At 46.6% G+C, this 26,742-nt stretch overlaps 1 long non-coding RNA gene across 8 annotated transcripts in view; it reads right to left on the reverse strand.

Moving 5' to 3' along the window:
- Positions 1-24,707: 24,707 nt before the first annotated feature.
- LOC123063149 (uncharacterized) overlaps positions 24,708-26,742 on the reverse strand; it is a 32,045-nt gene continuing 30,010 nt past the window's right edge. For 5 of the 8 annotated variants that reach the window (XR_006430138.1, XR_006430135.1, XR_006430134.1 and 2 more), the window contains 3 exons: positions 25,429-25,447; positions 25,093-25,344; positions 24,708-25,015 (listed from right to left, as the gene is read on the reverse strand). This is a non-coding gene — a long non-coding RNA (uncharacterized lncRNA). Of the gene's footprint in view, positions 25,016-25,092; positions 25,345-25,428; positions 25,510-26,742 lie in introns of all 8 variants that reach the window. The other 3 variants (XR_006430139.1, XR_006430140.1, XR_006430133.1) reach the window with 3 other exon arrangements.

Consider the following 26,742-nt stretch of genomic DNA (forward strand, 5'->3'; position numbering starts at 1 on the left):
CAGGAGACGCGTATGAGCTCAAGTGGGAGTTCGACGAAGACTCTCAATGATACTATGTTTCCTTTCCCGATGATCAGTAGTGGTGCCCAGTTGGGGGTGATTGGGACCGTTGTCGCATGTTGGGTTCTCTTTATTTTGGCGCCGTAGTCGGGCCATGAGTGTTTTGGATGATGTAATGTTATTTATGTACTTGATTGACGTGGCGAGTGTAAGCCAACTATGTTATCTCCCCTTTTATTATCATATTACATGGGATGTTGTGAAGATTGCCTAACTTGCGACATATGCCTTCAATGCGATTATGTCTCTAAGTCGTGCCTCGACACGTGGGAGCTATAGTCGCATCGAGGGTGTTATACATCTAGCATGGTTGCAACAAACAAGATGAAACAAGTGATTTAACGGAGCAGCACTACATGCATGAATAGGAACATAACTATGTACCTGGAGACCGGCCACAACAGCAAGCGACACATGGACTGAAAGCTCAAGTTGGACTGAAACTTACTCGATAACTGAAACTCCCAGGGTGGGGGTGGGATCCAGGGTGCTGCTGGCAATGAACGGCCTGGGGTGGTGGCGTTGAACGGCCTGGAGTGGTGGCTGTGAACGGCCAAAGTGCTCCGGCGGCAGAGCCCCACCAGGAGATGGCGATGCAAGAAGGAGGTCGGGAAGCAGTGGTGCCAGTGGTCGGGGTCGTCCAATGCTCATGGCACAACAGTACAGGAAGTTGATTCATCACCCATCCATAGTTTTTTCCTTTTTGGAATCCATTGAACTGGAAAAAGCTACAATGTGAGCTGAAAGTACGAAAACAACATAACATTGACGTCCAGTGCAGGGCGGCTACTTGCTCATGTAGTATTTTTTGTTTTTGTTTTTCAATGAACTTATAGGGTTATACATTTTGAACTTATAGATATTTTTTGTTGAAAGTATGAAAACAACATAATGTTGACGTCCTCAGCCAAAGAACACATCCATTAAAGAAACGCTCCAGTCATCGAACATAGAATAGCACATCCAGTTCAAGATTGACTATTGATGCATGCCTTAATAAGCAAGAGCACCAGTACAACATTAGCATAATAGTAGGTAAAATAATAGTACGGAGTTAGCCATCGATGCAAGCTTTTGACAAAGAAACTCGATAGGCACTGTGATTTTGGATGGGCAATGGCGGTGGCACATCTCTAGCGGCCAGCGGCATGCATTTGTGAACAGGAGAGGCCTATGAACTTTTCCGCTTTCTCAACTCTGAACTTTTTGTATTCTTGCACTTGATCCTCCCCAATATTATTCTTAACTTTTTTAGTGGCTTTTGTTGGTGAGCCCTTCTGTTTCCCTAAACCTTCACAAGGTTTCTTCTCAGTATAAAGAAAGCAAGAAATAAAAGTGTTATGTTCACATATGCATTAGAACAAACACCTAGCAAGCATCATTTTTGCAGACCAGGTAAACATGACTTTTGCTTCTTTTTGCAAAAACTACTTTTTGCAAAAGGAGAAATTTTATGCAAGAGTAGTGTCACTAGTACATATATGTAGGAATAAACTAACTTTTTAAGAGCGCTACCTACTAGCATATGTGTGTGTGTGATTTAAGCATTCAATGACGATGGACAACATCCTGAATGCCTGATATTGTTGTTTATGCGACAGAAGTCCATCTTTAACAAATGTGAGTTGCTTGGGGGTTGATACACGATGCATAATTCTTTTTTCTTATGTAGTGTGATTTCCATTTTGTCACTCATACTAGCCGGGTTTGTAGAAGTAATTCCATGTGTTGTTATGCAAGGGGAAAGACATAATCTTCAGAGATCATTTTTGTTTGGAGGAAATGGAAGCATGATTAACTAATATTTTGACTTTTCTTACACAGTAAATATATTGGAACTAAGACAATTTAACTACATGAACTGAGACAATTTTAACTAGTTGAAATGATACAGTCAAACTGATAATTAGCACATCTAGGTATATATACAGGCAAATGGAGATGGTGCAAAAATAAAATGGAGAAATGCAGAAATGTCTAGATGTAAACTGTTGCAGGCCCCAAAATCCGACCAGGGGCAGCAAAATTAACCTTTCATGATACAGACTAGATTATGCTTCACCCACGTGAATGGTGATATAAGACAAAGAACTAAAGACCTCCTACATACGCACTCCTCCTTAAACTGCACTGGGCTAAATAAAACACCAATTCTCCCCCTACAGAGATCACTAATCGCCCTCGAAATTCAGCAAGCAGCAGCATCGAGACAAGCCTTGAAAGCAAGCAGCCTCTCGCCAGCCAGACCGCTAGCGGAATTTCGACAACAGACAAGAAAGAAATCCTAAGCGGCATAGCAGACGACCAAACTGGGTGGACTGGGTGTGGTGCACGTACCTGAGGAATGGAAGGGAAGTCGGGAGCAGGGGTGAATGGCCGAGGGTGACAGTGGTGAACTGCCCGGGGTAGTGGCGGTGAACGGTCTATGCTGGATGTTGTCCTCCTCGGGGCAGAAGGGGCTAAGGAGGAGGCCAATCTGTAAGCACGGGAAGGAGGCGATGCAGTAGCGCCACTGCGTCCGCGGCGCCGTCGAGCTGAGCACCGAGCCATAGAGAGATGAAATGAGGCGCACCGCCGTCGACAGTGCGCGGCGGCAGGGGAATGGAGGCGCGCGGCGGCCGGGGAAGGGAGGCGCGTGACGGCCAGGAGGTGGGAGGCGTGCGGCGGCCGGGGAAGGGAGGCGCGCGGCGGCCGGGAGGTGGGAGGCGGGGTGGAAGATGGGGTCCTGACTTGCGGTGCCCACCGGCGAACTGACGGACTGACGAACTCGGCATAGTCGGAGGGGCGGCCGCGCTCGGGGTCCAGCGGGGGCGGCTCGTCACCGGAGATGGGACGTGAAGGGCCCCCGGCGCGCTGGGCAGGGGGCTAGCGACGACGCGTGGAAGATGGCGGTGGGGGAGGGCCTGGTGACGCGTTGGGGAAGAGGGCCAGCGGGGGTGGAGGGGCCAGCGCTGGACGCATGGGGCGGCGGCGGATGGAAGCAGGGGGGCGGCGGTGGATCGGGGCTCGGGATGTGGTGCATGGTGTGTGGGCTGAATTCTTCGCGCGTGCGTATATAGGGACCGATGGTAACAGCATAATATTCTGTTACTAGTAACAGAATAGTCCAGCCCTATATATATATACATATATATATATATAGCCAATGAAGAAAAACGACGAAAACAGTGAAGACAATGCAAAGTTGAAGAATATGAACAACTGAGGAATTTCAACTTTTGGTGGTGGCATAACCCACTATATAAGAATGATGATTTCAGACATCGCGTACAATTGTCGTAGGGTTCTGAGAATCAAATTCTTCATTAATTTCTTCACACTTAGAGTGTTATTCTTCATTGATTGAAGAAAAACGTTTCTTCATGTGTTGCACATCTAAGTCATCAATTTTGCATAAGTGTTAGGATGAGTGTCCTTTTCAAAGAACATTCAAAAATTCTAGGATATTTAGCTCACACCACAACTTGCTAAATCTCTTCTCATCCAAGGGCTTTGTGAAGATATCGACTAGCTGTTCTTCAGTCTTCACATGCTCAATAGAAATGTCGCCCTTCAACACTTGATCACGAAGAAAATGATGACGAATCTGAATGTGCTTTGTCTTCGAGTGCTGAACTGGGTTGTGAGCAATCTTGATGGCACTCTCGTTGTCACAGAAGAGAGGCACATTCTTCATGTTGACGCCGTAGTCCTTGAGAGTTTGCTTCATCCATAGAAATTGAGCACAATAAGAGCCAGCGGCAATGTACTCAGCTTCAGCAGTAGATAGTGATACGTAGTTCTGCTTCTTTGAGGACCAACAGACCAAAGATCGTCCGAGAAAATGACATGTACCAGATGTTGACTTGCGGTCCACACGATCACCAGCATAGTCAGAGTCAGAATATCCAATGAGATCAAAGCCGAGCCCTTGGGATACCATAATCCAAGTGTTGGTGTGTGAGCTAGATATCGAAAAATATGCTTCACGGCCTTATGGTGTGATTCCTTCGGTGTAGCTTGAAATTGGGCACACATGCAAACACTAAGCATTATATCTGGCCTAGATGCACATAAGTACAATAAAGAACCAATCATGGAGCGGTATACCTTATGATCGAAGTCAATACCATTTTCATCAGTGCACAGTTGGCCATTTGTGGGCATAGGAATTTTGACGCCTTTGCAATCTTGCATGCCAAATTTCCTCAGTACATCCTTGAGGTATTTCTCCTGAGATATGAATATGCCATTGTGTTGTTGACGAATTTGAAGACCTAAGAAGAATTTCAACTCTCCCATCATAGAAATTTGATATTCTTCACTCATCATATAGGCAAATTCATCACTATAACGTTGGTCAGTATGGCCAAAGATAATATCATCAACATATATTTGGCACACAAACAATTCACCATCATAAGATTTAGTGAAAAGAGTAGGGTCGAGTGAACCGGGTTTGAAGCCTTTCTTCATGAGGAATTCCTTCAAAGTATCATACCACACCCGAGGGGCCTGCTTGAGGCCACAGAGAGCCTTGTTGAGTCTGAAGACTTTGTCAAGATTCTTTGAATCTTCAAAACCTAGGGGTTGAGCAACATATACTTCTTTCTTAAGCTTACCATTGAGGAATGCACTTTTCACATCCATTTGATATAAAGTGATAATCATGATGGTTAGCATAAGCAAGTAATATGCGAATAGCCTCAAGTCTAGCAACAGGTGCAAAAGTTTCATCGAAATCAATTCCTTCAACCCGTGTGTAGCCTTGAGCTACAAGCCGTGCCTTATTACTTACCACAAGGCCATTTTCATCTTGCTTGTTGCGGTAGATCCATTTTGTGCCAATGATATTGTGCTTGCGAGGATCTGGACGTTTGACCAATTCCCAGACGTTGTTGAGCTCGAACTAATGTAATTCTTCTTGCATGGCCTGAATCCACTCAGGCTCCAGAAATGCTTCATCTACCTTAGTGGGCTCTGTGATAGAGACAAAAGCATAGTGCCCACAAAAGTTAGATAAATGTGAAGCTTTTGAGCGTGTGAGAGGACCTGGCGCTTTAATGTCATTGATGATCTTTTCAACTTGCACTTCTTTTACAACGCGAGGATGAGATGGTTGTCGTCGAGGAATTTGATCAACATTTTCTTCACCACCATTTTCTTCAGTATTTTCTTCAGGTGCATTAGCTCGACGTTCTTCATGTTTTGGAATGAATTCTTCAGCAGATTCTTCAGTAGGAATGACATCCTCAATAGCCTTAAACTTGATAGTTTCCTAAGGTGTTGGTTCATCTATCACAGTAGGTAGGTGCTCTCTTTGCGAGCCATTAGTTTCATCGAACCTCACATCTACAATTTCAACAACCTTGTGAAGAACGTTGTTGAAGACTCTGTAGGTGTGCGAGTCCTTTCCGTAACCAAGCATAAAACCTTCATGTGCTTTTGGTGCAAATTTTGAGTTGTGATGAGGATCTATAATCCAACATTTAGCACCGAAGACTTTGAAATAACTTACATTGGGTTTCTTATTTCATAGGCAGTCTTCTTGAAGAATTTGTGAAGATATACTCTGTTGATGATGTGGCATGCAGTATCAATTGCCTCAATCCAGAAACGACGAGGCATTTTGTATTCATCAAGCATAGTGCGAGCCATCTCAGTAAGAGTATAAGGAGCAGATAACTCATGAGTAATACCAAGTTCATCAAGATAGTCACCAAGACCAGAATTCTTGAACTCAGTTCCATTATCACTTCTGATGTGCTTGATCTTCACACCAAAGTTGGTTCAAGCCCTTGAGGAAAATCGTTTGAAGACTTCCTGCACTTCATGTTTGTAAGTAACAATGTGTACCCATGTATATCGAGAGTAATCATCAACAATAACAAAGCCATATTGAGATGCCTCATTTGAGACTGCAGAATAATGGTTAGGACCAAAGAGATCCATGTGAAACAATTCAAATGGACGAGTAGTGGTCATGATAGTCTTTGCTGAATGCTTAGCCTTTGTCATCTTCCCAGCTTCACAGGCTCTGCATAAGTGATCTTTGAGGAATTTGCCATTCTCGATGCCAATGACATGCTTCTTCTTTGCAAGTGTGTGCAAATTCCTCATGCCTGCATGACCAAGTCGTCGATGCCAGAGCCAGCCTTCTGAAGCTTTTGCAAGTAGGCACACGGCTGGTTGTGGTCCTGTGGAGAAATCAACAATATACAGGTCTCCTCTCCTAAAGCCTTCGAAGACTTTGGAATTGTTAGCTTCCAAAACCACAACACAACGGTACTTGCCAAAGACAACAACCATATCAAGATCGCAAAGCATTGAGACAGACATGAGGTTGTATCCTAAGGACTCGACAAGCATGACTTTGTCCATGTGTCGATCCTTTGTGATCGCAACCTGACTTTTGCCTTTGTCAGCAAAGATGATATGCTTCAGATACGACGGAGATAATGGAGCATCCATCAATAGATTCTTGTCACAAGTCATGTGATTTGTACATCCACTATCGAGGATCCACTCAGTGGCTTTGGGTTGATCATCCTGTAGATGAATTAGTGCAACTTACGAACTCATATACTTCATCAGTGAAGAATATGATATCAATTCATCAGATCAGTTTCATCAAGCAATAGAACAAATAAAGCAGTATGAGGACGTGTGAAATGAAAGTTCATTTCTTCATGGTTAGCCTACGTCCTATCAGGCATACTCAAGTCTCCAGCAAATTCTTCAGACGATTACGTACGTCTGGAGACCTGACCCTGCAGAAGAGATTAGTTCTTTTTCTTCACCACCCACATCTGAAGGGGTGGCAAAGAGTTCATCACTCTGCGAGCTCCATACGAGAAAGGTGGCATAGAAGCTAGTCCATTTCGTTTCACATAAGAGGAGTTAGGATAAGCATATGAATAAGCAGAGAAATTCTTCGAGGACTTATGAACATGATGATTAGAAGAATAATGCTCATATTCATAACCCTTAGCTCTTCCCTGCGAAACAGAGTTGTTAGCATGATGATATTCATGTGAGGACTTTAATCCTTTTGAGGAATTTGGTCCATATGAAGAATTTGATCTGGGATTCCTATTCTTCATAGGTGGTGTCCTGAGGACATTCACCTGAAGACTTTCAAGGCACCTTTTGGGAACCCAGATTTTCTTCATAGGGGGACCGTTCCTGCAGTTAGTGCCAACATATCTAGCAAATATTTCACCATTCTGATTTTTGAACAGTTTATAGTTGGAGTCAAATGACTGATCATCAGATCGAGGAGATTCACATGCAAATCCAGATAAGTTAGATGGATCAACTGGAGGTCCCTTTGCAGCAACCCATGAGGTTTTGGGGTACTGCTCAGGCTTCCAATATGTACCATCGGCATTGAGTTTCCTCTCAAAGGTAATACCCTCTTTCCTAGGGTTCCTGTTGAGGATCTGCTTTTTAAGCACATCACAAAGAGTCTGATGCCCTTTGAGGCTTTTGTACATGCATGTCATGTACAATTCTTTCAGCCCTGCATCATCAGTGATACTTCATTAGTGATACTAGCAATGTCCTCAGGTGAGGAATTAGTGATAGCAGAGGCATGTGAAGAATTTGAAACATTAGAAGCATTTGAACATTCAGGTGAAGAATTAGCAGTTTCATGTTCAATGGACTTCAAGCATGGAGGAACAAATTCTTCCTGAGAAGCGCTGATTTGTTGAGCCAGTAATAAATCACGCTCCTTCTGAAGATCTTCATAACTCACTCTTAGCTTTTCAAGATCTTGCTTTCTTTGAAGAAATTCATAAGAAATCTTCTCATGATCAGATAAGAGAGTGTTATGTTGATCTTAAAGGGTGTCATACTTAGTATGAAGTCTCTGAAGACTTTCAGCCAAAGCTTTTGACTGATCCATTTCTTCATCCAACATATCATCGCTCTTATTTAGCATGTATTGAACTTTTTCCAAAGCTCTTTGTTGTTTAGTGGCAAGGGAAGCAAGTTTGACATAGGTGGGTCCAAATTCATCACTAGATTCATCATCACTAGACTCAGATAGGTAGCATTCAGTTACCTTAGCATCTTTTGCCATAAGGCATGATGTAGAAGATGATAATTCTGGTTCGAATGTCATCGCTTTGAGAGATTCCTTGAAGTCCTCAAACCAAGGATTATGACAGGTTCGATGACCTTCATAGACCTCAGAGAGACGGTCCCAGATAAGCTTCGCATGATCGAGATGCATGATATTCCTGAACTGATTTTGAGACAGACAGGAGCAGATGACATCCTTCGCCGTGAGGTTGAGAAGAGTGTACTTGCGAATGTCATCAGCTTCCGCCATCTTGCACAGATCGGTCAGACCAATCTCAGTGACGGTCCACAGCTCGCTATTCATCGCCATGAGGCACTTCTTCATCATGGCCTTCCACTTGGGATACTCGTTACCGTCAAAGATGGGGCATGTCACTTTCTTCATACCTGCGGTCGACATAACTGAAACTCCAGGCGGTTAAACCAAAATCACACAGAACAAGGGAGTACCTTGCTCTGATACCAATTGAAAGTGCGTTATAACGACTAGAGGGGGGTGAATAGGCGATTTTTATGAATTCTTCATAGATGAATTTGCAGGTGAGGAAATTCCTTAGCTAAGAACTACTAGCAGCGGAATACGTACTCAAAAGTAAACATAACAGAGCACAAGCATAGTCATCATGATGAAATGAAGACAAGCACAGAGTACATGAAACGTAAGCACATGATGAAGACAAACAGACTGAAGAAATTGAACTGAGGAATTTGAGAAAGTCTTCAGTCAAAGTCTTCAAGCACAGATATGAACAAGCACTCAACACAGTTATGAGGAAATGAAAGAGTTGTGGAAATAGAACCAGTGAGCTTGGTGAAGACAATGATTTGGTAGACCAGTTCCAACTGCTGTCTCAGTTCTATGTCTGGTTGGAGCGGCTAGGTATTTAAACCTGAGGACACCCAGTCCTGGACACACAGTCCTCACCGTATTCTCCTTGAGCTAAGGTCACACAGACCTCGCCCAATCACTCATGGTAAGTCTTCAGGTGACTTCCGAACCTTCACAAACTTGGTCACTCGGCAATCCACAATTCCTCTTGGATGCTCTAGACCTTGACGCCTAACCGTCTGGAAGAAGCACAATCTTCAAAGGTAACAAGCGTCGGATCCACGCAGGATCAATCTCTTCAGTGATGCTCAATCACTTGGGGTTGGTAGGTGTTTGGGTTTGGGTTTTCCTCACTTGATGATTTTCGCTCAAAGTCCTCGGAGGATGGGATGCTCTCAAATGACAAGTGTTAATTGCTCTCGGAGCAGCCAACCAGCTAGTGGTTGTAGGGGGCGGCTATTTCTAGCCTAGGGAGCAGCCCGATATGATAAGACATAAATGCCCTTCAATGATATGACCGTTAGGTGGGTAGATATTTTGGGACAGCTGGCGCATAGCACAACAACGGTCGGAATTTGAGTAGCAAAATCCTCAGGGCTATCATGTTCCTCACTGTGTAGGCAATCCACACTGGCGAATTCCTAACTCCTCAGTCAGAACAAATTCCTCAGAGAACAGAAGAACTCCGTCTCTGTCACTGAAGAATATGACTGAACTATATGAGATTTCCAATGGCTTCACTCGAAGGGATTGGTAGGTGTAGGATTTTGAGTTGAGCATCACATGGAAATTTTTCCTTAGTATTTCCTCGACCCCCTTTAACAATACGGTGTTTCCTATGACTCAAGAACGAGAAAATGAAACTACGAAAACAAAAGTCTTCACGCTTCATATTCCTCAAATGAATACCAAGTCTTCAAGGTCACACCAATTTCTTCACTTTCAAAGTCTTCAGAAAGTCTTCAGAAATCCAAAGTCTTCAGTCGAAGAACTTCATTTTTAGGGGCTGACTTTCTTTGTAAATATCAAACTCCTCATAGGCTTATAGACCCGTGTACACTCAAAAACGCATTAGTCCCTTAACCTATAAGTCTTCAATACACCAAAATCACTAAGGGGCACTAGATGCACTTACAAAATCTTCCTAGTCAACAAGAAGAAACTCATACTATATGTCGGAATCACTAGGATTACCGATTTGATTAGGGTTTCTCTCGCCGCGCATGACACCTTTGCTCGACATCGTTCATCAGTATGATCAAAAGTCCCGCTGGTGATCCTCCCTACTGCCGTTGGGAGTCCAAGATACCGCTTTGTGAAAGCCTCACTAGGAATGACCAACAACTGCTTGACATGAATTCTCCTATACTTCGGAGTGTTAGGGGTAAAACAAATATCACTTTTGTCGTTACTAACTCTACCAAAGCATTGAGAATATATCATGAGGATCTCATTAAAAGGTGTTTTCCTATCCCTCACAACGGTGACTATCCATACAGATGATTCAACTTTCTTGCCTTCCATCAATGGTGCTTTGCTTCTAGGGGTTTCCACATTCTCAATCCCTTCATGAATAGAAAATCTTTTGATTTAGACCCAACACAGACCTCCGTTTCCATCTGATAATTATCTAATTTATTTCCCGGGAGTTCCACAATCTCCACGCTAATATAACTTCTAATTCAGGCAAGACACATACCTCGGTTCCCTTCTGAAAATTATCTGATAGGGGATAGTCCAGAATCTGCCTGACCTGGTACATAAAATGAATGATAGATTCTTGCAAAGTTTTTTGGGGAAACAAAATCAAGCAACTCATAGGATACGTTGGTTGGGCTTGGATAATCGATTTAACCATGACTTCTCTGCCTGATTTGGACAATCCTTGCTCCTTTCATCCTGTCACTCTTGTGGTTGATCTTGACATTGTATTTTTTAAAATAATTTGGATTGCTTTACCACATGTGTCATGTGTATAATGCTTAAACGTCCCTTCTTTCGAAGAAGACTGGGTTGTCGTCGAGCCAGCTGCCACATCATCCCGACATATAGATTCGTCCGTCTCCTCAGATAGGAAAAAAATGATAATATTGCTAAAAGTGTCAAAGGGAAAATGATAAGCAATCATCCTAGGCGATGAGACAACTGAAAAAGCCTTTACGGCTGATGAATAAATAAAAACTAACTAAAAATGCATCAAGTAAGTTGTGAGAGGGTTAATCCACCATTAGTTGGCACTTTAATATTCGTGCAAGTTATCTTTGCCCAATTTTCCACCAGGCCTCACCGCATCACCCCAAAATTCAGGTCAAACCCTACGATTCGCCGTCGCCGGCGAGCCGCCTATGATAGCTGGCGGCGGTGTTGGATCCGTGGTGAATGAGCCACCGCGCAGGCACGACCATGCCGCCGTCCCTGCCCCCTCCCTGAAGAGATCGTCCAGTGGGAAATCCTCGGCTGTGTGCCGGCGAAGGAGCTCCTACGCTACCGTGCGGCCTGCCGCTCCTGGCGCCGCCTCGCCTCCGATGTTGCGTTCCTGATGGCCCACCACCGCCGCCAGCCATCGCTCCCGCTGGTCTTCTTCCGCACCAGGAGTAACGACTACGCCGCCCACACCATGGTTGATGCCTTGTATATCCGGCGAACCCCCGCCGCTCGCTGGCCTGTCCTCGAGTTCGACGACTACAACAAATCTCGCCGTAGCTTCACCATCCACGCCTCCTGCGACGGGCTCCTCCTCCTTTCCCTCTCCAACCACCGCTTCTACATCTGCAACCCGGCAATGCGCCAGTGGCTCCAGCTCACGGATCTGACCGGCGGCAGTGTCGCGGCCCTGTACCCCCACCGCCCATCGGGCGACTATCGTGTCCTCTTCTGGAAGTATCCAGACAACAGGAGTTGCAGGGTTGTCTTCTACGTCCTCACCGTCAGCTCGTTGCAGGGACAACAGAGATGCATCGGGTTGCCAGTGGCCTTTCCATCCATGAAGAAGGACAAGTCCTGGTGGCACCTTCAAGCCTCCGAGCACCCGCCTCTCCTTCTACATGGATGCCTACATTGGCATGCTTTCAATAGAAAGATTATAATTTTTGACACGGTGGCAGAATCATTCAGCTGGGTGCAATCTCCCACAGCCACCAGGTCGGCACATCACTACCGAAATCGCACCCTATGCCGACGGCTGGCCGTCGGCATAGTCATGAATGGACGTCCGGACAGGCCTATGCCGACGGCACCCGTCGGCATAGGGCCGTCGGCAACATATCCGTCAGTGTAGCCAGGAATGCCGTCGGCATAGAAAGGTCGTCGGCATAGGCCCTATCCCGACGGTGTCCGTACATCTATGTCGACGGCCCCAGCCGTCGGCAACGTTATCGTGTAACGGCGGCCGCCGTCAAGTGCTAACCAATGCTTGCTCGCCACATGGCAGGTCTGTGCCGACGGTCTAGCCATCGGCATAGCTGTCGGCTTAGGTTGAAACTATGCCGACGGCTAGACCGTCGGCATAGACCTGCCACGTGGCAGCCACTGGGAGCTCCTGGAGCAGGCCTATGCTGACGGCTTAGCCGTCGGCTCAGTTTCAAACTATGCCGACGGCTAAGCCGTCGGCATAGACCTGCCACGTGGCAGCTACTGGGAGCTCACGGCAGCTCTATGCCGACGGCCTAGCCGTCGGCATAGTTTCTGTCTGTTTTTTTCTTTCTTTTTTCTGTTTTGTTTCAGCTCAATTCATTTGAATATATACAGCACACAACAAATATATGCATCACATAACAGCTGGCCCAGCAGCATCACAGAACAAATTCATCATCACACATCATAAGAAGCATCGCAAAGCATAAACATATAAGTATCATCACCACCAAGCATAAGAATCTCACAAACAACAATAAGAAACATCACAAGCATATAAGTATCATCACCACCAAGACCACCACAATGTGACCCAAAGGCTTAAGCGCCAGGACGTCGAGCACCACGGAGGTCGTCACCGCCAAGACCGCCGAAGCCCAGGTCGTCACTGCTAGCGGCAGCGCTACCGCCAAGACCGCCTCCTCCTCCGCCTCCGCCTCCGTGGATCGGAGTGGTCGGGCTTCGTGTCTCTGGAGTGCTGCGAAGACCACCGCCAACGGTAGATCCACCTGTTCCCTGGATGTTGAAAAGACATATGCACGGGATATATGACTGTGTTGAAAGGCATGACATGCTTTGGGTGAATAGATTGGGGATGAACTAACCGGCGAGGGGCCTGCGTTCTGTGCCACAAACTCCTCAAAGCTCATCAGCACTGGTTGTGCTGGAGGGCATTGTGCTGGAGGGAACTGAGGACACCTGCCGGCCACCATATCCTGAAAAGCCTGCTGCATCTGGCTATCCCTCTGCACTTGGTGTTCATAAAGCCTCTGATGCCACGCCATGGTCTCCTGGCGTGTGTACTCCATGTAGGCCTATGGTATGACATGATGGAACTCATAAAACTACTAAATGCGGAAAATGAAGTGAGAAATGAAGATAAGAGGGAAAATACTTACAGATTGTTGCTCCTGAAAGAGGTACTGTGTACTAGTCACTGGCTGGCTCGTGCGCTGGCTCGGGCTCGGGTCGATCCGACGAAGCTGTGTGTAGGAGATACTAGGAGTGATCATAGCATCGAGAACCGCCTCCCGACCGTGCTCCTTGGGCCCCATCCTCACCACCGCCATGTCGTCTAGAGGCGCCGCAATGGGGTCAGGTGTGTCAGGATGTAACTCCAGATACGCTTCGGAGTAGGCCTTCTTCCTCCCTGCGGTCTTCTTGCCGTAGTACTTGGGCTCGCCAGGCTTGGGGTCCTTCCGCGTATGGGCGATCTCTCACGCCTGCATGTGTGAGAGCGGCCGCTTCAGTTTCTCCTCCTGCACCACCAAACAGAGGTTAGTCATACATAAGAAAGTGATGGTAAATAGAAGAAGAAGAATGTTTAATGGGGTTAGTCATACATTAACTGCCTTGTGGAGATAGTGGTTTCGGTTTCCCTGAGCATGTACTCCCTCCGTCCCTCGGTTAGCCTTATTTTTGGTTCTCATAGCCGCCCAGGCTCCAGCCTCATCACACCAAAGATCCACCAATGCCGCCCAGGACTAATCTTTTCCATAAAGCTTAGATAGGAGGCCTATGCCGACGGCTATGCCGTAGGCATAGATGGCAACTGCTTTTTTAAAAAAAAATAGTCCCACCTCGCCGAGGGAAAAGCAATTTGACCTGTTTAAATAGTTCACTAATGCATACGTTATAAGCTCCGGTATTCATTAGACTTACATGAAGAAAATGGACAGTTGCTGTGAACTTTTCAGTGCTCGGTATTAGACGTTCTGCAGTAACGATGCCATCGCCGTCCGTGAGGGGGGGGGGCACGCCCCGGAGACGCGTCCCGCCTCTTCGGACATGCCACCACACCACCCCGCATGTATGAGGGCCCGGTGCGACGCTCCGGTGGCATTGCTACCCCCCAGTGCCCCCGTCCCGCCTAACCCTGTAGCGTTTGACCATGGGATCTATCCCTTTGACTTTGCACGGACGGGCTTTGACCAGTGGACCTCCCCACCCGGTTGTGTTAGGTCAGCCCATAGGAACACTTTGAAGCAACATCCGGGCCAGACCCACAGCAAGATCCCCTCCGTGTAGACCCCACGCGTCCGTTTCCCCCTTCCAGGTGCCGGCGGCGGCGCCGTCCGTGAGGGGGGGCACACCCCGGACACGCGTGTCGGGCGTTTGCAACCGCCACACTTCCAGACTTGTGAGAGGCCGCCGGCGCAAGATTTGGCGGCATGCTAGCCCCCGGAGGCCGCCGGCCACAGCCGTAGACGCGCAAAGGGCAATCCGCGTAGAGGGAATTTTTCGGATACTTCTCCATCACCAAAAATTATGAAAAAATACCATCGTTCCTATAGCACATGTGCCCACGTCGTGCAAAAAAAACTCATGATTTTATCGCGCTCCGAGTATTTAGTAATATTGACGCCGCATCGTTACCGCAGAACGTCTACTACCGTGTCATCGCTGTCCGTGAGGGGGGGCCACGCACCGGAGACGCGTCCCGCCTCTTCGGACATGCCACCACACCACCCCACATGTATGAGGGCCCGGTGCGACGCTCCGGTGGCATTGCTACCCCCAGTGCCCCCGTCCCGCCTAACCCTGTAGCGTTTGACCACGGGATCTAGCCCTTTGACTTTGCACGGACGGGCTTTGACCAGTGGACCTCCCCACCCGGTTGTGTTAGGTCAGCCCATAGGAACACTTTGGAGCAACATCCGGGCCAGACCCACAACAAGATCCCCTCCGTGTAGACCCCACGCGTCCGTTTCCTCCTTCCAGGTGCCGGCGGCCGCGCCGTCCATGAGGGGGGCACACCCCGGACACGCGTGTCGGGCGTTTGCATCCGCCACAACACTTCCAGACTTGTGAGAGGCCGCCGGCGCAAGATTTGGCGGCATGCTAGCCCCCGGAGGCCGCCGGCCACAGTCGTAGACGCGCGAAGGGCAATCCGCGTAAAGGGAATTTTTCGGATACTTCTCCATCACCAAAATTTATGAAAAAATACCATCATTCCTATAGCACATGTGCCCACGTCGTGCAAAAAAAAAAATCATGATTTTATCGCGCTCCGAGTATTTAGTAATATTGACGCTGCATTGTTACCGCAGAACGTCTACTACCGTGTCATCGCCGTCCGTGAGGGGGGGCCACGCACCGGAGACGCGTCCCGCATCTTCGGACATGCCACCACACCACCCAACATGTATGAGGGCCCGGTGCGACGCTCCGGTGGCATTGCTACCCCCCCCCCAGTGCCCCCGTCCCGCCTAACCCTGTAGCGTTTGACCACGGGATCTACCCCTTTGACTTTGCATGGACGGGCTTTGACCACTGGACCTCCCCACCCGGTTGTGTTAGGTCAGCCCATAGGAACACTTTGAAGCAACATCCGGGCCAGACCCACAGCAAGATCCCCTCCGTGTAGACCCCACGCGTCCGTTTCCTCCTTCCAGGTGTCGGCGGCGGCGCCGTCTGTGAGGGGGGGCACACCCCGGACACGCGTGCCGGGCGTTTACAACCGCCACAACACTTCCAGACTTGTGAGAGGCCGCCTACGCAAGATTTGGCGGCATGCTAGCCCCCGGAGGCCGCCGGCCACAGCCGTAGACGCGCGAAGGGCAATCCGCGTAGAGGGAATTTTTCGGATACTTTTCCATCACCAAAAAGTGTGAAAAAATACCATCGTTCCTATAGCACATGTGCCCACATCGTGGAAAAAAAATTATGATTTTATCGCGCTCCGAGTATATAGTAATATTGACGCTGCATCGTTACCGCAGAACGTCTACTACCGTGTCATCGCCGTCCGTGAGGGGGGGCCACGCACCGGAGACGCGTCCCGCCTCTTCGGACTTGCCACCACACCACCCCGCATGTATGAGGGCCCGGTGCGACGCTCCGGTGGCATTGCTACCCCCCTAGTGCCCCCGTCCCGCCTAACCCTGTAGCGTTTGACCACGGGATCTACCCCTTTGACTTTGCACGGACGGGCTTTGACCAGTGGACCTCCCCACCCGGTTGTGTTAGGTCAGCCCATAGGAACACTTTGGAGCAACATCCGGGCCAGATGTTGCCGTGGGCCTCTGGGCTGACCTTACACAACCGGGTGGATACGTCTACTGCTCAAAGCCCGTCCGTGCAAAGTCAAAGGGGTAGATCCCGTGGTCAAACGCTACAGGGTTAGGCGGGACGGGGGCCCTAGGGGGGTAGCAATGCCACCGGAGCGTCGCACCGGGACCTCATACAAGCCGCGTGCCGGGTGCCTACGCCTGCCACCATGCTTATATAACCGTAGGAGGGCCACCGCAACACCTGGCGGCATTGCCACCCCCCAGGTATCCCGTCCCGTCTAACCTTGACACAGACGACCGCCGGGTCTATCCCTTTGACTTTCGCTGGACGTAGTTTGACCGGTGGACCTTTTCACCTTGTTGTTATAGCCCAGCCATAGCTACACCCCCCCAACACAGTCCCGGCACAACCCACCCCAAGATTCCCTCTGCGTCGGCCCGACGTGGCCGTTTCCCTCCTCCGGGGCACGGCGGCATCGACGCCCGTGAGGGGGGAGGGGGCACACCCCGGAGCCACGTGCCTGCGCCTGCCACCACGTTTCCACAACCGTAGGAGGGCCCACCGCAACACCTGGCGGCATTGCTACCCCCCACAGGTACCCGGCCCGTCCCGTCTAACCTCTCCGTGACACGACGGAAGAAGGCCCGTGTGGGGGGAAATCGATATATGTTTTCTGTACATTTAAGTTAATGAAATTAGTATTGGAAAAAATAAAAAAATAAGAGAAAATACAAAAAATAAAAAAAATATTATTAGAAATCTATGCCTACGGCAAAGCCGTCGGCATAGCTACGGCTACGGAACGGTAGAGCCCTGGATCGATGATGTGGCGTAGGGCGGGGATCAATGACGTGGCAAAAACCATGGGCCAGGCGTATGCCGACGGCCTAGCCGTCGGCATAGAAATGCCACCCCACGGGACCGGCGAACGACGCGGATCGATGACGTGGTGGCGCGGCGAATCGATGACGTCGGCATAGCTATGCCGACGGCCACCGTTAGCCCGTCGGCGTATCCTGACGCCGTCAAACTGCCGTCGCCGCCCGGGTAGACGGGCCCACACGATATGCCGACGGCCCCCGTCGGTATATTCGGAAAACGCCGACGGCTTATCTATGCCGACGGCCCCCGTCGGCATAGATGGTTATACGCCGACGGCCTTTCTACGCCGACGGCTTTAGTTGTGCCGTCGGGATATGCCCATATATGCCGACGTCAGCCGTCGGCATAGATATGGCCGTCGGCAAAACAAGTTTTTCTGGTAGTGCATCTGCTTCAGATGGATGGTATGCTCGGCATCGGCTGTATAGATACCGCTAGCATGACCACGAAAGCATGGGTGTTGGAGGACTACGAGGCAGAAGTATCATCACCAAAGTACCGGACTGAATTGCCGGAGGAGGAGATGATGGAAGATGGTAAATGTGTTCAGTGTCTATACGGCAAGGTTGTGTCTGAGAACGCAGATATGCTGCGAATCGGTCGCATTTGTTTGTCCCTCTCCCTGTTTCACTGTGATGGCAAGGGCAAGTTGATCCAGAAATTCCTATGGGAGAACGTTGATCCAAAGTTCTCGGGATCTCTTTCAAAGAGAGCCTAGTCAGGCATCCGTTCTTCCAGAGGAAAGATGGCAGCCGTGTGAGGCTGCCGCGTTTTCTCCCAGGGCTATAGGGGAGCTAGCACTGGCGCTTCTTCTTGATGGTCTCCTTTCTTACTATCGCTGTGAGTATCTAGCTAGAAAATACTCCCTTTGTGACCTAAAACATCTTATAAAAGTTTACAGAGGGAGTAATTCCGGACGAAGGGAGTATGATCCAAATGTTAGTGCATGCCTACACTCACCATGCTTGTTCAAAACTTTCCTTTATAGTTTTGCTACTCTATAACATATGCTGAGAATGTGTATAAAACCTTGTGGAAGATGCAAGGATGACACTGATCTATTTTAACCTCGGTAAGAATATGTTCTGTGAATTGCAAATTGTAGTGTTTTGCAAAACTACAATCTGCAAGATGGGGAAAAATGTTTTACCGAGAATTGTGGTAGCTTACAGATAACAAAACTGATGGATATGCTTGCATGAATAGTAGCCATTGTCCTTGGTACTGAAATAGCAGAATACCGGGTGGTTACCGGTAGGTTCTTGTTAAGCATTAAAACTTCTGGAGTTTCACTTATTGATACTTAGGGGTGTGCATTGGACCACTGTTATCAAAATGTGAGTGTACCTATCTACTACTTCAGCCTATTTACCGCTAAAAGTGCTAAGATATTCAATGATTATCTATATGCGGAGTGCTATCGGCACGTGCTTGGTTAGTTGTCTGGCACCCAACATATTAGGTTTGCTTGTATTGGTAGAATCACAGTTACAGTTTGCAGTGACAGTTTGAGAATATGCATGCCAAAACCCTGCAAGTTCCTTCGCAGAGGTCTGATATTTTCTCAAATTGGAAGGAAGTTGTGATAGTTTCCTGTACTTGGCAGTAATGATCTAAATTGCACCGATACGGATATGTGTATCAGTATCAGGGCGATACGGATATGTAAATACGTCATTTCTGAGAAGTGCCAATACGGGGATAGGTTTGACTATTTTTGAAAATAATATAAAACATATGTTATCAATTAAGCACCAAGCCATTTAGCATATATTTAGTCAGTGCAGTCCATTATCTTCTATCTTCTTATATTCCGACAAAAGCAAGAACTAACAGCCAAAGGGAAGACCAAGTGGTCAGCTTGGTAATAAGCTACCTACAAAAATTTGCAATAAAAAACAGCCAAAGGTTAGCAACAATTTACCAACCATAAAAGTTCAGTTAGAGAGAGAGAGAGAGAGAGAGAGAGAGAGAGGAGGAAATCAAAAGGCTTCCATTATATAGAATTCTACAGGATTCTGTTTATCCTTGTTGCCTTTTTTCTACCCTGACTAGCAGGAGAACAGAGAAATAGATGTAACATTATTTTGGAACTGAAAGGAAGCCTCTCCACATTTGAATTTTCCATACGAAATTCCTGCAGACTTCAAGTTTCGAAATGGGGATGGGTAAACTACCAAAGGCTGTGGCTGCACCGTGCATGCGTTTTGTAATACTCTGTACTTGAGGCCCCTCACTGTCCGTTTCTTCACACCTGCTACATTCAGTTTGAGGACATTTCTGAAACACAGGATGTGATCTTTTCTTATTTATGGGGCATTTGTGAATTATTTGTAATATCCCGTCATATGCGTATATTTGCTTCCTTCTTGTTGGGCAGCTGACGTGGCTGTCTACAAATATGTCACGATTTGAACCACAAAAACAGAACGAATTATCTAGAAGTAGCACCACCATCTACGCAGAGCCGAGCTGGATTTTTCATGATGTGATCTCACAGTTACTTCCACAAGAGTTGAGACAGATGGTACGCCTAACATCAATTATATAGACGACGCTATGGCGGTGGTGAACGTCTGAGTACCGATGGAGGACTATGAGACAGATGGTACGCCTAACATCAATTATATAGACGACGCTATGGCGGTGGTGAACGTCTGAGTACCGATGGAGGACTACGAGATGGAGGGTCTGGTCGCTGAAGCACCAGACTGTTGCAGAGAGTATGAGATGACTGTAACACGAGGAACTTCTCCTTGTGCTTATAATTTTCTTATATGTAAGTCTTTGAAAGATGAGTGATGTTGTTTTTCTTCCATGATAAAGCTTGCATTCTAATACGATGTGACTTGCGGTTTGTTCCTCTGTTCTGTTTCGGAAGGAGATTTAAAAAGTAGAAAAGCGTAAACGATTTGGCATGCTGAAGCCAAACAAGGGAACGAAGGTTTGCCTCCTCTGGATGTGCAACAACATAGCCATTGGTTTTTTATTTAGGGGTAAACCAAGCTTTATTACTCAACTGGAAAGTTTACATAGATACTAAAAGGGTCATGGGGAGCCCCCAGGTCACAAATGGCGACACTGGTATAAAGAACTACAAAACTTTGCTACACTGTGAGCATTTCCATTCACCGCCCTGCCTTCAAACACAAACTCACATAGTTCAAACTCCGCAGCTCGAGCTTTAATTTCTTTGATGGTTACTCCATATCTTCCCCCAGTTGTCGGCGTTCTGAGAACGGGGGTCCCCAGACTTGCCTGCCCGCGGCCCGCTGCGTGGCTAAGCCAGCAGGCTGTACGACCCATCATCACCAACAAAGCATCCAAGACCCTCGCGAGGGTCCAAGCCTTGCGAGGCGGACGACACAAGACCTCCTCGGGAGTGGCCTAGCTAGGCAGGCTCACGAGGAGCGGAGATATCAAGGCGGGGCAAACCTCACGAGACCCTCGTGACGTGAGCCATGACGCACGACACCAGGCGGGCGCCAGCGCGTGCAGCGTCCTTGTTTCCTTTTCGGTGAAAAGGAGGCTAGCGCAGGCGAAGAGTACCGAGGCATCAGGCAAAGGTTGCTATATTCGTGCAACGAGACCAAGACCAGGAGGACGGCAAGACGGAGGTCATCATGGAGCCCAAGACGGCGTCACCACAGAGCTTTTCGCAGGCGAAGACCACTTTTGTCAGGATAGCTTGTACTAGCTGCCCCCCTTCGAATTAGCCCGCCATTGTTGGATCCCTTCCCGCTCAATATTTTGGGAAGAGGACCAGGGCCAATATAAATAGGACTAGCCACCACCTTAGTAACGGGCGGATCATTCAGACCATCCATACACACAAGCTCACCGAGCTCAAGAACACCTCAACCTCAGGAGGCTGTTCTTTCCTTGTACTGTTCATCATCAACCCTAGAGGCAATCCACCACCACCACACTGGAGTAGGGTATTACACCACAACGGTGGCCCGAACCAGTATAAACCTCGTGTCTTTCTGTGTTGCGAGTTCGTCGAGTTCGTCCGCAAGATCTTAGCGAGCTAGAGCATAGATCGGTGTGAGGAAAAGACCTCGCGCACACCCCAGTGTTCGAACCTTAAGGGTTTGCCAGAACCCCACATCCGACACCAGTGCCTTCTTTTATCTCTGAGACAATCGATTTGCGGTCGCATGAAACAACAATTTTTTTGCAAAGAAAGATCAAGTGCCAGAGCCAAGGCCTCTCTACAGGTGAGAGCCTCTAGTGTTGCTGGGCCAATAATTCCAGGAAAAACCATGGCGGACGAGCCTAATTTTTTTTCACATATGATCCTTGCACACAGCTGCAGATGCTCCCCTATTGCTGTTCCTTCATAATCCACCATCAACTTGGATTTTTGCTGCTCCCAAGGGGGGTCGAATCCACGCTTTCCTACGGCCTGAATGAACATGACCTCTTGCTATGCTAATTACCTGGTTTCTGCATGGGGCTTTAACCAGGTCCGACTCTGAGATAAAGGTATGTACAAAGGAGTATGTCGCGTGGGGGCTCTGGGTGACTCCTTCATGAATCAACTTTCGTCTAGCTGTCCAAATAGCCCATAATGTCACCACCAGCTTGATTAGACTCGCATGTGGTAGTGTCTCAATCATAACAAATATCCACTGTTTTGTGTTTGGCACGCGAGTTACCTGAAGATGGTGCAAAATTTCTGCATCCCCAGAGCCCATACACACCGAGCCGCTGTGCATTCTAGGAGTGAATGACACCATGAGTCCGGGGCACTGCATAACTGGCAACTATCATCATCAGACATATGTCTCATGTGGCGCACATCTTCTGTTGGGATCGAGCATTTGGCCAATCTCCACAAAAAGGTCTTAACATTCCCTGGTACTTTGAACAGACCATGGCGATGTCCCGGCTTTTGCTTCAGCTTCGTGGTTAGATCCGCCAGTGTTTCCCTCAAGCCAATCTTCTCACCGTTTCTTCGTGTCAACAAACATTCTATATGCAAACCACACCGTAAAACTTCCATTTTGTCTCAAAATTCCATGCTCAAAAGTCACTCTTATTACGTGGGCACAATGGAATAGATTGTATGGGATTAGCATCGACCGCTACAAACACTTGATTTATGAGTTCCTGTTTCCAACTTGCGCTTGTGCTATCAATCAGATCCTTTACCAGTGTTGGTGGATCAACCACCAGGCAAGCTACCGGCCTCATTGTCACACTTCGGGGGATCCAATTATGTGTACAGATCCTCGCGGTAGATACATCTCCAATCCTTTTGATCAGTCCTTCGGCAAGCACATCTCTCCCCTCAAGAACCGCCCGCGAAATTTGGGAGGGATGGCTGCCCAACTCAGCGGTCAAGATATACCTATCTCGAAAGTAACCCACCTTCAACAATCTACCACATAGTGAATCAGGGTTTTGCAATAGTCTCCATGATTGGCGTGCCAACGATGCTAGATTGAACAATTCAAAATCTCGGAAGCCCAATCCGCCCATAAACTTTGGCTGAGTCATTGATTTCCATGAAACCCAGCTGGGCTTCTGTTTACCTTCTTTGCTTCCCCACCAGAACTGCCTTATCAGTTTATTCAATCCACTCTTTTACCTTGTTCCAAAGCCTATCTTTGATATATTTAAACGCCCCAAACTTTGAAGTACCTATGTCAGAAGGCATACCTAGGTACTTGTCATTCAAAGTTTCGGTGGGAACATGCAGAATACCCTTGACTTCCTCTTTGATATTCGTTGGGCACCCTTTGCTAAAAAATATTGATGACTTAGCTGGATTTACTTTCTGTCATGATGCATTGCAGCATTGGTTCAACATTTTTGATACCTCAACCGCCTCCACACCATTAGCTTTGAAGAACAACAAGCTATCATCTACAAACAAAAGGTGATTAACATGCGGTGCCGAAGGCGCCACTTGTACCCCACCAATCTGAGATGACTGGTTTAATTTTTTTAGGAGGCACGAAAGGCCCTCTACTGTCAACAAAAACAGGTAGGGGGAGATCTGATCTACCTGACGAATAACTCTTGGAGGTTTAAATTCATATAACCTTTTCCATTGAATAAAACTGAGTAAGAAATAGAGCCAATAAGATTCATGACAATATCAACCCATCTATGTGAAAATCCCAACTTACTCATAATAGCTCTCAACTAACTCCATTCAACTTTGTCATAGGCCTTCATCATGTCCAGTTCAAAGCACAATGACGGTGTTTCACAAGAGGCGAATGTTTGGTCTATGGGGACATATGTCCCTGTTACCCAATGCGTCCATAAGTGCATCGCGATTGGCATCTAAAGTAGCATTTCAGCATATACGGCTTGAAGGAATAGTTGGAAAGTGGAATATACATCAGACGTACAGTGATGTACCAGGCCACAGACAGGTCGGTACAGGATCTTGTAGCAGCGACGACGCATTTTCAATCGTCCATCGATAAATGTTGTCCTACTGGGACACACCACCTTCTTGGAAGATCGAGGTCCTTGTCAGAGTCCTGGCGTCAACTTAGCTTAGTTGGTGCGCAGGTAATCTGTCTTTGTGTTTAGTAGGAAGTAACTAAATTGCCATGTTTTGCACCAACAGTAAGAAATCAAAAATAAGTAAATATGTATGGTTAATAAATTTAGTAATGTATGGACTTACTTACATGATTTAACTGGAAGATAAGGAAATAAATACGGAGTTACTTGCATGATTTAACAGGGGGAAAGTTAATTCGGATGGTTTGTCCAACGAATAGCATATAATATTTAAAAAAATGTTTAAATAGGTTGCAAAAGAAGTTACTTTGGGCTGATTTTTTATTCACAGTTGCTAACACTAATGTTTTGAAAAAAATGAAAGGTATGTCAATTAAGTGGACATGCATTTGTCTAAAAGAAGCCCCAATGTGGATGATTTTGTAGCAGTGACAGCCTCCAGGGGGCAACATCTTATATGATTACAGGCGTGTTTGTAAAATATGCTTCGAGAAGTAGGCAGTTGGCTAGCAGTGGCAAAATGGTGGGGCAGTAAATATGGGTGGTTGGTTGGTGGTGATACTTTAACTGGAGCATCGATGCAACTGTTGGGGTAAAAGCTACACCCTGCATTCAGTCTATCCATTTATTCTGAAGAAACTCCTCCTCCTGAGTGAAGCGAAGAACAGCTATGTGCGTAACGGAGAGGGAGAAATATCAAGGTGGTGGATGTAATGGACGGACTTCCTTCACGTAAGGTAACATATTCTCCATTTGTATGTTAGATATGCTTAGAAATGTAGCCCGGTCACATGAGTAATCTTTGGAGAAATACTGTTCAGGTTGTGCTAGAAACTGGCAGATCTAAAGAAGAAGACGATAAGAGAGAGTTATTCCGTGGTGATGTATTGAGTAGCAGTAGCCCGATAGATGTTGCTAAGGACTCATATCCAATAGAAGAGTGTGCAAGCACAAAAGGAGCGTTCAGTGGTGTTGGTAACATTTCGAAGGGACGGGGCAGATTCACAGCATCGGATCTGCAAAAAATGTATCTTGAACTATCTACAAAGCAAAAGGGCATAATTAAAAATTTAGGAATTGAAGGAGTAGAGTGGATTAACAAGATGGTGCACACAAACCTTAATCATTCAGCTTGGTTAATGCTTAATGTCATGCTTGATGACCGTGCTATGAGAATTGGCGTAGATGATTGTGACATAGTTCATATTACAGAAACTGCGGTAGCAAACATAACTGGGAAGAGAATGGGTGGTTCAATAACGATTCCAATTTCTGAAGGTGCCCCAAGCCATAGTGAAATCAAAGATGTGCGAAGCATACTGAGACTTCACGATGTAACTGAAGAAATAACAGTCTCTGAACTTGTCACACTGTTGTTGGGAGAAAGTAAGAAGGGATTTGAATTAGATGATGAAGGCCCTTCACGCACACAGAGAGCATTTGCAATGATTTACCTTTCTATTGCGCTTGGTCCTGTGGAGAGAAAATGTTGTGTCAACAGGAGTTCTTATGTGATGGTGATACTTTATCCGAATCTGAAAGATGTCAATTGGGGAAAATATGCAGTTGATGAGATAATAAGCGGCGCAAGGAAACTGAACCGGGACAATCCACTGCTTAGCATAACACTACATGGGTGCCCTGCTCTGCTTGAGGTATTTTAATAATTCAATATTTGCTATCTTAAATTTGTGAATGTACTGACAGGAATATGTACAATAGATTCTTTATTTTGACTCCATGGACATAGGTTTCGTTCAACTAGATCAGAAAGCAGTACCCAGGATAAAGTACTACAACAAACAAATCCTAAGTGCCCTGGTGAAGGCTAACAACAAAGTAGATGGTGGGCGTATTACATTTGGATTAATGAAGGTATATGTTTCAGCATGAATAATTAATTGCTTTTTTAGGTAATTTGTGAAAATGCCATTTTATAAAAATGATAGCTAAATATCACATGTAAGTAATCTCTGACACTAAAACATGTTGACAGCTAAAAGGATCAACCAAGCATGCTGATAACTTAGCTTATGATTTAACTAATGAATCATGCGTGAAGGTAAATATATACAACCAGATTTAAGTTTTATGAAAAGGATGTACTACAATATACCGAATGTTCACAATGTTTATATAGGGGAGGAATTGGATATTTGAAGAACTAGCACAACAGGCCAAAGGTAGGATCGAAAGATTTATGAAGTTACATGCAGATCTCATGAATCAAAATAGTCTGACTAAGGAAAGGAAGAAAAAACTATTTCAGACACATAGATTAGTAGAGAAAATTGATGCTGATAGTTGGCACAGTGAAAATTCTGCGTTATATTCAGAAAAATGAGGTAGAGGGGGGTGGATTGGTAAAAGAAACAATTTCTTGTCTGGACAATGTTTTGGCTGCTAAGTAATTATCTAATTCCATGTAATGTAAATTTCAAATATCATACTTTGCGACGGTGATAACACAATTAATTGGGAATTAGGTGTCTGTGAAAACTTTGCCAAGGGTACCAAGAGGAAGGCAAGTCCAAGTTTAGATGAGGGGGCACATAAAGAGAAAGGTATAGCAAATCGTTTATGTTTTCCTTTGTACGGAAGATGAATGCACTAAGTTATTTTTGCAGGGCCTATGGTCCCAGACTTGAACATGTTGTTGATGGGTAGCACAGAATGTGTTAAAGGGAAGGAAGTTGTCTCAGAAGGGGGGGGCATGTTCAATCAAGGGATGCTGGTGCATTATAATCCAAATGATGAGCTGCATTGTG

The sequence above is a fragment of the Triticum aestivum genome, chromosome 3A (assembly GCF_018294505.1).
Source record: "Triticum aestivum cultivar Chinese Spring chromosome 3A, IWGSC CS RefSeq v2.1, whole genome shotgun sequence".
NCBI classification, from domain to species: Eukaryota; Viridiplantae; Streptophyta; class Magnoliopsida; order Poales; family Poaceae; genus Triticum; species Triticum aestivum.